The following is a 13,932-nucleotide window of genomic DNA, read 5'->3' on the forward strand; positions in this document are numbered from 1 at the left end:
AGTAGTCACATCATAAACTTACCTATGGGTAACCCTATTAAGTGCCCGAGTCATGCATTAAAATACCCGATTTATTTTATTCATATAAATAGCTGATTTAGTTACAAAGTTATTTGGGATCATGGATTAGTTAACTGAATTTGGCAGGGTAATTTGAAAGAGTTGTTCATGGTTAAGTTGTACATGGATGAATTACTTGACAATTCAAGAGAAACTATTTCAAGAATGAAAAAGACTGCTATGGCCTAGGAGCCTTCACTAGAGCTTTAGGTGTGGAAACTGCGCGCTCTGTTACTTCTCCAGCCACTTTCCCCAGCACAAAGGAATACCGAGCACCGTTCGGTGGCGTTGGTGATTGAATTACAGTTTGCATAAAGGCACTTTTTTAGTTTCTGAGGGCTTCTGAGCCCTTCGCACCAGAACAATCCTCTAGGGCCTGGGAAGCCGACGCGAGGCTGAAGGGGCGGTGAAGGGTAAGGTAGAGAAAAACCGCGGAAGAAACGCCGCGAAGGGTGCTGTGCGCGAAGGGTTTCCGCTGCGGCAGCACGGAAGGCCCCGCCCCTCGGCTCCCCTCGCCCCGCCCCTCGGCCCCGCCCCTTCCCGGGCCGCGCACCCGCGCGCCCCGCCCGCGGACGGAAGCGAGAGTGAGGCTGAACGCCTGACGTCAAGGCGACACCGCCAAACCTCGCCCAGAGTCAGGCGTGTAAACCAGCCGGAGCGGCGGCGGCAGGGGCAGCGGCAGCGGCAGGACCGCCGTGGCGCCGGGAGCAGCGACTTGGAAGGAGAGCGACGCGACGCTGGCTGCGGGGACTCGGTGACAGCGCGAGAGGTTCGCAGAGTGCGTGCGTGGCCGCTGAGGGGAGCAGCGGCGGCGGCCGCGCGGGGCGGGGGCCGGGCGCCGGCTGAGGGGAGCGGGTGGGGTGCGGCGCGGGCCGGGCGGGGTGCGCGCGCGGTTATGGGGCCCCCGCGGCGGCTGCCTCGGCGCGCGGCAGGTGGTGCGAGGGCCCGGCGCCTGGCCGGCGAGCGCGCTTCCTCCCAGGCCGCCGGGGAAGAGCCGCCACCGCGGGGGAACAGCGCGCTTTGCGGAAGGGGTCAAATGTCTGAAATATGGCGGAGGAAGTGAGAGCCCGAGGACCCCCCCATCCGCCTGCTCCCTCCTGCCCGCGGCCGCCGCAGCCTCTCCTGCTGCCCGCCGGCCCCAGAAGACTCGTGTCCCCGCCCCGGAGCCTCCTCCCTGGCCGCCTCGGTTCCCTCCCGGGTGTGGGTGGAAGTTAGAACGGAAACCAGAAAGTTGTCCTTTGCGAAGCCGCAGCTTCCCCCAGTCTCGAGCTGGGGCGAGGAGCATTCGGGGGAACCACTCCCCGGCACCCTCTAGGCTCGAGCCTGACAGGGAAAAAGTTTGCCTGAAACGGGGCTGGTTTGTTCCATTTGTTGCGGGAAGTGGCAGGAGGAAGGCAGCGGAGGGAGCCCCACCTAGTCTGGCAGCAGCCACCTCGTAGAGAAAAACTGTTAAAGGGGCCTTTCCCTTCGTCAGCAAGAGGCAATCTCTTTCTCTTACAGAGGGAAAGAAAATCCAGGAAGTTTGTCCTCTTCTCTTTTTCGCCGTCTCGGTGTGTCTAATCCTAAAACTGTCAGCGCCACGAATCTTATTTAAAACTTACCTCCAGTGAATCGAGCTATCCGAATTTTTCTTCGGAAAAAACTGATGAGTTTTGGAGAAAAGATCAGCCTTGCGAGTTTAAGCAGACGATTTGCTTACCCTTCGCCTGCTCCCCCACCCTCTCCTTATTAGTTTAGAAGAACATTTTTGCCCTGCAGCTCTTGTTCGGTATGAACATAAGCAGTTCTGTGTTACAGTAGACAGTCGACCCTAAATGAAGATTGTAATTTTAATATTTTATTTTAAAGTTTATTCAGCCTGATCAGATTTTTGTTTTGCCAGTAGCATGGCGTTTAATACGTAATGAGTGCTTATAACTTAAAGCTTCCTACTCGTACATTTATTTTAACCCTTTTTCTAATTAAGAATACCTTTGGACTTGCTCAGCAAAACCTAATTTTAGCAAGAAATAACGTAAAAGAAAAGGAGACGTTCATTTTACTTAAGCTCATATCGCCCTTAAAAGTTGGTCCTTGAATAGTATTTGAGTCATAGTAGAGTCATGGGACTTTTAAGGGCCGGAAAGGACTATTTAGATCATTCAGTCCCACCCTCTCACTTTATGGAGGAGGAAACTGAGGCCTAGAAAAGATAGTGATCCTGCTGACTTTTAGGACAGTAGTCGGACCATAATAAAGAACCTGGTGGAAGAAATACTACATTTTTGTAGTGAACTACATTTTACAGAGGATAGTAGTCCCATCATACCCAAAAAAGGTGGTTATCTTAGTCAAACACTGTGAAAGAACCACTTGGGTAGTTTCATTCCCAGGTTTTAAGAGAGGAAATTAATAATCAGAATGGTAAAATAACTTTACGGACACAGAGACCTGAATGACAGTCTTATTTGAGCCCATCCACACTTTTGATCTCTACACTGTGAAGAAGGTGTTTTCACTTGGATTTTCTTTTTGGCATTCATAATAAATTATAAGATTGCTGTATCTGAAGAAGCTGGAAAGTAAATCTTTGAAACACATGTATCCAGTTTGGTTTTAATATGCCAGATGTGGGAATACAAACTCAATAACAAACTGGCTTAATTTTAAAATGTGGTATAGGGTCTTGAAAATGATTTCTCTTTCTGCCCCCTACCACTATCTTCCACCCCATGAACGTCATCTCTTCCTATCTATGACAAGTATCACTTCCTACCTTTCGGTTGTCATTATGTGTGTTTTTTTGCAATCCCACTAAATTGTAAACTCCAAGGACAGGATATGTTCTTTGTATTCCGTGCAGCACTCACTGGCATGGTACCTTTCATAGAGACAATACCAGTTTGTTAAATGTAAGCACCATCAGGGTAGGGACTTCATCCATTTCATTCTCTACTGTATCTTAGTTCTTAGAATCTTGCCTATGAACGTAGCAAGTGTTTAGCATTTAGGAATTAACTAATGAACAAAGAGATGAAATATGAAGAGAACTTTATATTTCTTCAAAAAGAAACATTTCCACATTGGCTTTGGAATCTTTTTAACTTTACAAATTGGTTTTTATGCTATCTTCAAAACAGTGCTATTGGATTTCAGTATTTTCTCTTAGCTCTACAAAGGGAGAGTGAGCCCCCATGGTAAGGAGCCACCCAGAAGGAGGGTCTAGTGAGTGGTAATAAAGAATTCATCATAAAACACTTTGATCTGTGTGCAATAGGATTTTATCAAGTGTATCTTACAGTATAATTCAAGATTGATAGAAGGCCTATGCAGTGATTGATAACATGGTAACTATTATACATGTTTTAAATATATAGTCTAAGACTTGGATGAGAAACTGGCCATGTTCAGTTTTCTTTGACTTTGTTGTAGATATTTGAACAATATTTCTGAAGGCAATGGAATTAATAAGGAAACTGGATCTGACACAAAGAGAATTTGGGTGATTTTGTAAAGGTGTCATTTTTTTCCCCCAAAACATAGTTTAAACAGGCAGTTTTATTGTTGAATATCAAGATCTTACTGGTATGCATGTGTCATTTTCCCAAAGACTTAAAATAATGTGTTTCTGTTACGTATTGATAAAGAGGGAGTAGGTATTTATCTAGTGTCTAGATTTGACTGGCACAGGAATAGTTTAGTATTTATGAACTAAATATTCAAAAGCTGTCTTTTCTTTTATGGCAGTGATGTCATATGTTCAGTCTTACAGAAAGTCTTGATAAAGATTGATCTTTTTTAAACTTTGTAAGACCATATACGGGTGTGACTATACCTTGATTTCCACCTCTCCCCGCATCATTTTTGAGGGCTCCATGGTCTTAGAGGTTTGACTGAAGTTTTTGCAGTTAGCCTTTTCAAATTGGATTTCTTTCAGGTATTTTGACTTATGCAATGATTCATTATAACATTGGACAAATTTTCAACGAACAGAAGGTCTATACCATGGCTTACCCTTGTGCTGAAAGCCTAATGGTTTTCAGTGTTCTAAGATATTTTCAGTAGTACTGAAAGGTACTAATTACTGTTTGAGAACTTAAGTCTTTTAATTTATTAGTCCTTTGGAAATGTCGTGAATGCAGTGGAAGCAGTTAGGTACAAAGAACAGAATGAATTTATCCATTTGCAGTAAAGACTGGCTTGGTATATAATCTGTTATATTTTGTTTGAACCTTTTTGATCACTGGATTCTAAGACCAATCCATTTAGTCATAGAATTTGTATTTTAAAGAAGAAAGGTTATCGGGAACTTGTGTGCCACCTTTTAAAAAAAAATTTGCTTTTTAAAATGCATCACGAACAAAAAGAAATACCACTTCTTCATACTTCCTAACACTGGTATGTTTATTCCCAATGTTAGTCAAATTAAGGCTACCCAGCAACTGATTATTATTTCAGTAGTGATTTATTAAGAATTTTTGGCTTTACATTAGTAATGTATCAGATTTTTTAAAAAACTGTTTCCAGAGAGCTTTAAAACTTATAAAAGGAAGAAATGAAATTTAGGGAAATGTACCAGATTTTAAACTAATATTTAAATTACTTACCAAAAGAAAAAATGTTTATAACATGAATTGCAGAATTTCCATTTGGTTTTTGCTATAACAGTGTTCTGGAGCATTACTGCACTTAAAATTGTATATGAGGTGCTCCAGTACTAGAATTATGTCCACTTTTAAGTAAAGACTGTTGGTCTAACTGTAGAGAATAATTTTCTAATGTTCTGATTTTGAATTTTACATTGGTCTGGTTCCTAAAGTTTATTAACTCTTGTAGTTACAGTATTGTATAGTTTTGTAGTTGTGCTACTTTATTTGTTTATTCATTTTGGTGAGACCTTTTAAACTGGATTCTGATCTCATGAGGTAACTTACTAGATAGTCTTTTCCGTTGGTGAGGATTGAATATTTTAACTGTTGTACAAGTAGACACAATAAAGATGTGAAAGGAAGAGAGCATCCATTAAAAGCAGGTATAAGTAATTTTGATCACCTTAAATTATTGACTTCTTGGAATCATCACTTTGACTACATCACAGAGCTTGTTGCTCAGTTTTTCAGTAGTTGCTTTGAATATTTATTTCAGTAAATATGTACTTTTAACAAAATAATTTCTCTCATATGTTTAGAACTTAGCATTTTGTTGAATAACTTTATTTGGAAAATATACAGTGATCTAATTGCATTGGTGGATTACCTCTGCCTGTTCCTTTTTCCTCTTTGCTCTGTGGGAAGGGGAAAAAGATGAAAGAAAATCTGTTTTGTCCATTTAATAGCAGCTTTTGGCAAAAGCTTTTGGAGAGGAAATGGAAAATACTACAAAGAATTCTAATTATCTGTGTTTTTGAAAGTTTATTCTTATTAGAATATATTTTTCAAGTCACTGTATTCTAAAACTATTGGGGGACTTTCTGAAAGTTCTTAGTTAATGAGAATAAAGACTATAAATTTAAGCTCTTTTTGTTTAATAGTTTCTAGGTGTTAAAGTGGTATGCATATTTCATCCAACTGTTTGTTACTTTAAGTTTGCAGAGAGACTACATAATGCTAACATAGTTATAAGCTGCTGCTTCTAAGATTTATAAGTTATCATTAAGCTCCTTGGTAACTATAGCAAAACTTGGGAATCCCTCAGGAATCTTGAATTCTGTACTATACAGATAATAATGAAGGATAGTGATGAGGTATATAAATGTGTGTATCTATTATTCTACTGCTCTTGAACTAAGGGAGAATAATTGTGATTGTGAATAACTTAACAAATAAATTATCTAGCTCAGTGGTTTTCAAAGTATGGCCCATACCCTAACCCTAATCCTTGGGATCGCCTAGACATTTTTTGGGGCATCTACAGGTACAAAATATTTTTGCAATAATATTGAGATGTCCTTTGCCTTTTCACTGTGTTGACATCTTTACAAAAGCAGTGGTGGGTAAAACTTTTGGCATCTTAAAACAATCAGGTCAGAGCACCACACTGTATTATCTGTCATCCTATGTGTTCTTTACTGCCGTGTGCTCATGATTTGAAAAACAACAAAACCTAAATACACTTGAAGAAGCGGAAAAATTTTTTATCAAATCTCAACTTTGTACACATCATCTTACACATGACAAAATGGGAAGTATACTTAAAACACTTTTTTGCTGCCATACTGGAGTGTAGTGGTTGTCTTTAGGGAACGCATTTGTGTGATTATTGCAAGTTGAGTTGCAAGCTGAACCAGCCACTTTTTCATGAACAGCATTTTCACTTGAAAGAATGCTTGAAAACTGTAAAAGTTTTTCAGACTTGGATATTAAGACTGACATTTTCTCAAAAAGTGAACCTGTTGCTTTAAAAGGAAAAGGTTGACAGTATTTACGGACAATGATAAAGTTCTAGTTTTCAAAAAAATTAGAACTTTGGAAAACTTGGGTCAGCTATTGTGTTCTTGACAGCTTCCCAATATTTTAAAAGATTTTTCTGATGGTATTGGTGATGTTAATGAACATGATTTTTAAAATAATATATAATGAAGTGTGTCGATATTTGAAAATCCACATGACTCTAAACTAGTATTTTCAAAAGTCACTAATGCATAATATTGCAACATCACGCATGGATAAGAAATCCATCCAGTTCTAGCTAGATCAGTGGGTCTTAATGTTATAAAGAACATAAAGTTTATTCATAAGATTACCCATTCTGATATATTGCAGCCAGTTGAGTTTTGGTGTAATATCAAAGGAAAATATCCACATTTATCTGAAAAGCTATTAAAATTAGTCTGTCTGTCTGGTTATTACTCACTTTTTGCGTGTGTATTACTCATTTTTTCACGCTTTGCAAATGTGTTGAACTTATTTTTGTTGGGGGGAGAAAAATAGGAACCATAGATAAACGTGCTTTATGTTGGAATCTCTTATTAATATATAATTGTTTTGAGTTTAATTTCTTTCCCTTTGAGCATTTCATTCAACTTTTGATCGCAGTAATGGATTAGGTAATTGTTGTTTCTTAAGCCAATTTTTGGTTGTATTCCTTGTTTTGTACGTCTGATTACTCAACCATAGATAGATTGCATATGTGTTCAAGTTTTGACATAACCTTAAATAAACTGATTTTTAATAGTTGATTTTCACAATTTTAGGATATGTAGTAGCTTTTGTATAGTAAAGCTATGTACTTTTTCCCATTTCAAGTTTTACAATGTCTCCTTGACCTGAGAATTTGACATGTTGTCTAGATACGTTCCATAACAAATGATAATGTTTTTACCTTCTGGGAGAAAGTTATTTCTTTTTCATGTTTATTTAGGAACAATTGTTAACAATCCTTGTTAAACAACTGTTCTTATAAAACTCATGTCTTAGGACTGTTCCAAATTTTAAAGGCTTTTTAGGCTAACCTGCATTCAGTTCAAGTAATACATCAGATTGTGAAAGAATTAAGAATGATAGGTAAATTACAGTTTGTGCTGTACTCAGTTTCTTGGAACTTTAGTGCCAGTTACTTCCCTAGAAACAATAAAATGAGTGTGTTCATGAAGAAAGAGAGTACTGAGTCTGAACATCACTGTTTGAAAGAATAGGGCTGGCATGAGCGAAAGAGATGTGAAGTGGTTTAGAGAAGGAGTTAAGTGTAAAAAGCTAACTTCAGGATAGCTTCAGCGATTAAGCATTATAGAACTCCTGCCTCCGTTAGCTAATCCCACAGTAAGGAACAGAATTTAATAGGAAGCTTTAGTTCTCCCTATGTTAAATAATTAACTGGTCAGCTGTTCTGGCTGTTCTGAATTAGGGAACATTCTGAGATCATGTTTTATGTCCAGACATCCAGATTAGTCACAAAAGTTGCCACTCACTATTACTTGTGCAGTTTTAGTTGCTAGCTAAAAGATTTTTGAAATTTCCTGTATTTTAGTCATTTTTTAATAAACTTTTCTCTTGCAAGAGCCCTGTCACCTTTCTTGATAACATTAGGGTTCTAATGAGCAAAAATGATAAACTTCACTTTGAAAAGCACTTGTGGTGCTTTAGCGATTGATACATCTTGTCCACGAGAGGATCCTGTACAGAGGATAAATTGGTATTATCTTTCAGTTGGAGATTATGGTGTTAAAATTTCATCACTAGCAGTATGAGTTGAGAGTAGTTTTGCTGTTTTTACTTCCAACAGGCGCTTACACATTTTTCTTCAAACCTTTAGGTGCTCAGATTGGACCCTTATTTCATTTTGTTCTCATAAGTTTTAGTTGATTCCATTGTGCATGAGGGATAAATCTGAGAAATGATATGCTAGTTTTGGATAATTTATTTCTACCCAGTTGTCTTAAGTGTCAAGGTTTAGTGTGGTAACTTTGACCTGGGTAACCTAGGCTTCGGTTCTCTCTGGCACTGGCCATTCAACCTAGAACAAGTTAACTCCTCTCTTAGAACTCATCTTTATGTAGACAGAGTGTGATTAAACAGCTGTTAAGGTATTTTTGAGCTCTAGAAGCCTGTGTTGCTGTGATATCACCCTTGTGTAAGCTGCAGTCACCTCATACCTGGACTCCTACGTGAGCTTCCCAACTTGTTTCCATTCTTGTCCTCCTGTACCTCAGTCTTCACTCAGAAGACAAAGTTATCTTTTAAAAATGTAAATCAGATCATATAATACCCTCTAGTCCCAGTTCCTGCCCTCCCCCCCCCCCATGGCTTAAAATAAAAACCAGGTCTAAGTCTTGCTTACTTCACAACCTTACCTCCTTTCCATTGTTCTCTAAGCTCTGACCATACTGGACTTCCTTCTGATTTGACCCAACAAAGCCCTTGACCATCTTTTGAGTTTTGGTGCTTAACGGCTGCTTTCTGTCCATCATGATCTTTCTTCTGCTGTCTGCAATTCTGCTTCAGTCTCAACGTTAGATCTCAGCTCTGATGTTAACATTTACAGAGGAGTTTTTCCTGATCACCTTACATAAAGGAACATCCTCTGTTAATTACCTTCATAGTTCTTATCACAATAATTACATTTATTTATTCATTTATCCTCTCTCCCTCTCTAAACTCTTTCTTTCAAGAGGAAAGGAACATTGTGTCATTTTTTTTAAGTGTTACATTTATTTCCAACTATAATTCCTCATTATTTAGGGCACCTGTCTCTTGAGGACTTGTTCATCTGATTGCCTATAATTGAGAGGTAGTTGTCCTCAGTTACTGTATGTTAGGATTAAATTGAGTAATTATGCACAAAAGGTTCTTAGCAAAGACATGAACATTTAATCATTAAATGTAAATAGCAGTTCAAAATAATAATACCCAAATGACTGATATAGATGAGTGCTTATACTCAAAGGAAGATGTAAAAACTCCTAGGCTTTCGTGTTCCAAGAAGACATTAAAAATGAGGTGAGAGCTGTACATGATATTAAAGGGGTATGTTAAGTTTTAGGTTAACAGTGAATCAGGGTAGACAACAATACAGAAATTGGAAAGTACAAGGTATGTTCAAGGGAGTATTTTGCTCTAGTAGACATTTGTGGAATGGATTGTAGGTCAGTGATACCTATAACTGTTGGTGCCAGGTGTTTAGGAATTCAGAATTTGGGGGAGAGATTTGTTTTGAATTTTAGTAAGAGTTGTCAAATACTTCTTATTTCTGAAGTGAAACATGAAGAGTCATACTAAATGGGATAAGTAAAAACTATAAATAGACTCACATCAGTACTTAGGTGAAGTTTTATTCTGTAAAAAATTTGTATTAGGTCAGGTTTTGCCACTAAATGAAACTTCCAGGTTTCAAAGATTTTCTCATTTCAGAATTTCTATGAGAAATGAGCCTGAAATCATTTACTCTTTTTATTACTTTGTGTCTTTGGGAAGACATCAGGGTCTGAAAATATTACTTTGAAGCAGTTAGCTTAGAAACAGTCTCTGCTGAGGAATTTTGTTTGACACAAATGGAAGGCACTGCTGAGGGTGATGAGTCTTGAAAAGTGTGGGAAAACCACCTAATTCCTTAGAGTCCAGTTAAATGCTTAAAAGCTGTGGAGATTCATCTGTTGAACATTGATGCTTGGAAAATTGTATATTTTTTTTTTAAAGTTTCATGCTTGAGAGCATGTATTTTAGCCAAAATTTCTTATTGATCGTTTTTTAAAGTCTTATGAGATACCCTGTAGCTTATCTCCCAATTGATGGCTTTCTTAAGAATTAGAAGATGAGAATGGGAATATTATAGGACTAACATAATCTCTGTTTTAAAATCCTTGATGGAATCACTTGGTATTGATAAGAAAAGAAGTAAATATCTGAAGGTGCTAATTTGAAACTCATGATTGATTATGATAAGTGTCTGCCCACTTGTGTTTTCCACACATGCTGTGCTTATTCTAGCAGCCTAATTAAAACCAAACCTCAGTTCTCATTGCCTTTATTTGGTGTATATTAATGTCCAAGAATGCAGACATGTTTGTACTGCTTTTTTTGGATATTGACTTGTACCTTATAGAATTGCTGAGATAGGCATGTTTTAGAGCTACTTAAAAAATAAATAAAAGTGCTTACTGACCTAACAATTATGCAAGTAAGTGGAATAATGTATGGGAAAGCCAAATGTAAGCATTGTCAATGGCTTCCAAAATGTGATGTGTCTTTTATTTTTCTAAGTGGTCTTTACTTTACTGAATACTAAGTGCATCTTTGAATAAACTGGAGAGGGTAGAGTATAAAAGGAAGAAATGTTAAATTAGTCTAAAACAACTTTAGAAGACAGTTAGCTGCACAAGCCATTGTGGGTGTTAAGCAGCTAGCATAAGCTGCTGCTTAGATTAAGATATTAAAATTATTAGAGAAAACTATGGGAAGTCCCTGTGCCTCCACTATTTTTTGTTAACTTTGTTATTTTTTTATTAATTGTCCATTTTTCTCCTTTGAACATTTGACAGGTTTGCTAGGTAATTTTCCATAAGGAATGTCCTGGTCTTAAAATTTCATTTAGAATGTAATGCTAATTATGAACCCACAATCTAAAATCACGACATTCTTATTATGGTTTCAGATATATTGAGGGGCAGTCATTTTAAGCTTTGTCATTAATCTTAGGAGGGCAACAGTAAAATTAAGTAAAATATTTTTTGTAGTCGTTTGTTCCTTCTCTCATGGGAGGCACTAATTCTGTTTATTTCTGAACTCAGCCTTATGTTAAAACAGACTGTAAAATTATGTTTTAAAAAATATTCCCCCATCCTTGTGGAGGGTAATGTATTATAAAATCTGAGTATCTATATTAAAAGAAATAGTTGTGGCATTCTCCACTCATAAAAATGGGTGTAGTTTGTTCTGCAATCTTCACCCTTCACTTGAATTCTAATCTATCTGCTGATAGTAAAGGGTCTCACTTCTGACTTCTTGAAATGCATGAAAGCAGATATTTTCCCTAACTAATGGAGATATCTTTGTGGTTGATGTAGTTATCCCATTCTGCAACAAGTTCAGCAAACATTATTGAGCACCTTTGATATTGGTGCTAAAATCTGAAGACTTAGAGAAAATGTGGCTTCAGCTTGGAACATAGTAAAACATCTGGTTAACCTTATCCCCAGTAACAGTCATCCCTTTGGAGTGGGGGTGTCTTTTTTTCTGTGACATGCAGAAGTTAAGACATTAAGAATGGATTATTTAAATGAAGAATCTGATTTCTGGAGACCTGAGGAACAACAAAGACCTTCCTTTTCTGTGCTAAATTGGGGGTCACTTATTTGAGGACAAAAAAGATCAATAGCATCTCTGGTGGACCCTGACCTTTCTTTGCTAGGGATAGGTCCTAGGGCCTTAAGGAGGGAGGGAGATATTACCAGAGTCCTCCAAAGTTGCTTTTTAAAACTACACACGCACGGGCACACACACACACAATCACTCACTCTCTCTCTCCCTCTCTCCCTCCCTACTGTAATGGCAGCTGTCTGATAATCACCCCTCTGATAGCACTTATCTCTCCTAGACTTCTGGGTTTTCAGATTTAAATTTTATTTGACCTTGAGACCCCTCCCTCCCACCATTCCCAGCAGTGACGTTGTTTTGCCATCTTTTCAAATACCCTATATGTGGCTCCTTACTTCCTACTATGCCAGGGTATGGCCCATATGGGCCTGGCTGTGTCTAATAGAAACACAATATGAATACAATATGTGATTTAAAATGTCTTATTACATGGACATACAGTTGTGTATGAGCACATTTATTTTTAGAGAGACTCATCAGTGTCTGAGAAGACACAGACTTAGTCTTGGTGGATAACCTTGCTTTATAGAGAATGAAAATGCCAGGTACTAGCTTTTTCAGCCTCCCTTGACGAAAGTACCTGATATGGGCCCAAGAAACAAAGGATTTTTCTAAAATAATATGGAAAGAAACTTTGCAGAGCCTTAGTGGCATGAATGTTTTAATAATGTTAGACCGTGTATTGTATTAACTACTTCTATAACCAAAGTGAACAGATTTAATAGGTCAGATTTAGCTCCAAATGTAAAAATGCACTTTACCCAAGATGCCCTTTTCAGTCTTATCTATAAAGCTTGATGGAATTTTGCAATATATTGTGGGCTTACTTTAGGTTCCCCTGATAACATCTTCACGAATGGCCTTGAACAACTGAATCTGTTGACTAAGTGAATAAGATGCCTGTTGAATGTTGTAAAATTGAGCATCAGCAACAATGCCAAAACCAAAATCATTGTTACTGTTTTTGTTTTTTAGTTCTACTTTTTTTTTTTTCTGTCGGGGAGGTAATTAGGTTTCTTTGTTTGTTTTTTACTGGAGGTACTGGGGATTGAATCCAGGACCTCTTGCATGCTAAGCACACAGTCTACCACTGTGCTATACCCTCCCTGCAAGAATCATTGTTTTTGATAGACAGTCTTCAGCATTCAGGTAGACCATTCTCAGTGATTCCTTTCAGGTTTTGAGGGGAGTGGGTGCATATTATTTTGCAGTTAATTAATTCATCGCTATAAAAATATCAGACAATAATACTAGTTATATAAAATTTTCTACATCAGAAGTTTTCAAACGTTTTAGAGTTATAACCTTGTTTCTCCTTCCCCTAAACCATAGTAGATATTGATAATCAAAGACTGCTCTTTCTCTTTCAGTCCAGAATCATTCTTAACACTACACTCCAGGTAGCCAGTAATATTTTGAGTTGCTGTTTCAGCTAAAACTCATTTGCCACCAGTGAATTAATGGATAACATCTATCCTTATCTCTTCCATTGAGATATCAGCAGACTTTCTGGAAAGGGCCAGATAATGAATATTTTAGGCTTTGTGGACCATACATTCTCTGTCACAACCATTCAGCTCTGCTGTTTTAGTATGAGTAACCATGGACAATATGTAATTGCATGGCTATGTTCCAACAAAGCATTATTTACAAAAAACAGGCAGGGATGGAATTTGGCCTGTGGGCTGGAGTTAGCTAACCCCTGCTCTAGGACAAGAAACTGGTTTTGATTCATTCAACAAGTAATTGCCTTCTGTATGTTTGGCACTGTTTTAAGTGTTGGTTATGCAGCAGTTAACATTATATATAAATCTCTGGCCAGAGGTATTTAAGTCTTAACTGAGTATTTTTTATGCATTAGGCAGATCCAAAGCAGCTTTTTGAGGAAAAATATGGCCTTCCGCATTCATCTGCCTCATTTATCAATACAAGTGAGATCCTAGGCAAATGCCCCAAGCACCATGTTCTATGATAGTGGTATTAACTAAAAGTAATTTCAGTATGCTTAGATATCAGATGCGGTGTCATCAAAAGTAAATCCTGCTATGAAAAATAGGGGGCCTGATGTGTGCATCTAGTATCTGCA

General features: G+C 38.0%; 1 protein-coding gene across 2 annotated transcripts in view; it reads left to right on the forward strand.

Annotated features, from left to right (window-relative positions):
* The first annotated feature begins 651 nt into the window (after positions 1-651).
* Positions 652-13,932, forward strand: part of RAP1B (RAP1B, member of RAS oncogene family) — a 40,510-nt gene continuing 27,229 nt past the window's right edge. The window contains exon 1 of one of the 2 annotated variants that reach the window (XM_072973044.1): positions 652-829. The gene's annotated coding sequence lies outside the window, so the exon portion shown is untranslated. Of the gene's footprint in view, positions 839-13,932 lie in introns of both variants that reach the window. The other variant, XM_072973045.1, reaches the window with a different exon arrangement.

The sequence above is a fragment of the Vicugna pacos genome, chromosome 12, assembly GCF_048564905.1.
Source record: "Vicugna pacos chromosome 12, VicPac4, whole genome shotgun sequence".
NCBI classification, from domain to species: Eukaryota; Metazoa; Chordata; class Mammalia; order Artiodactyla; family Camelidae; genus Vicugna; species Vicugna pacos.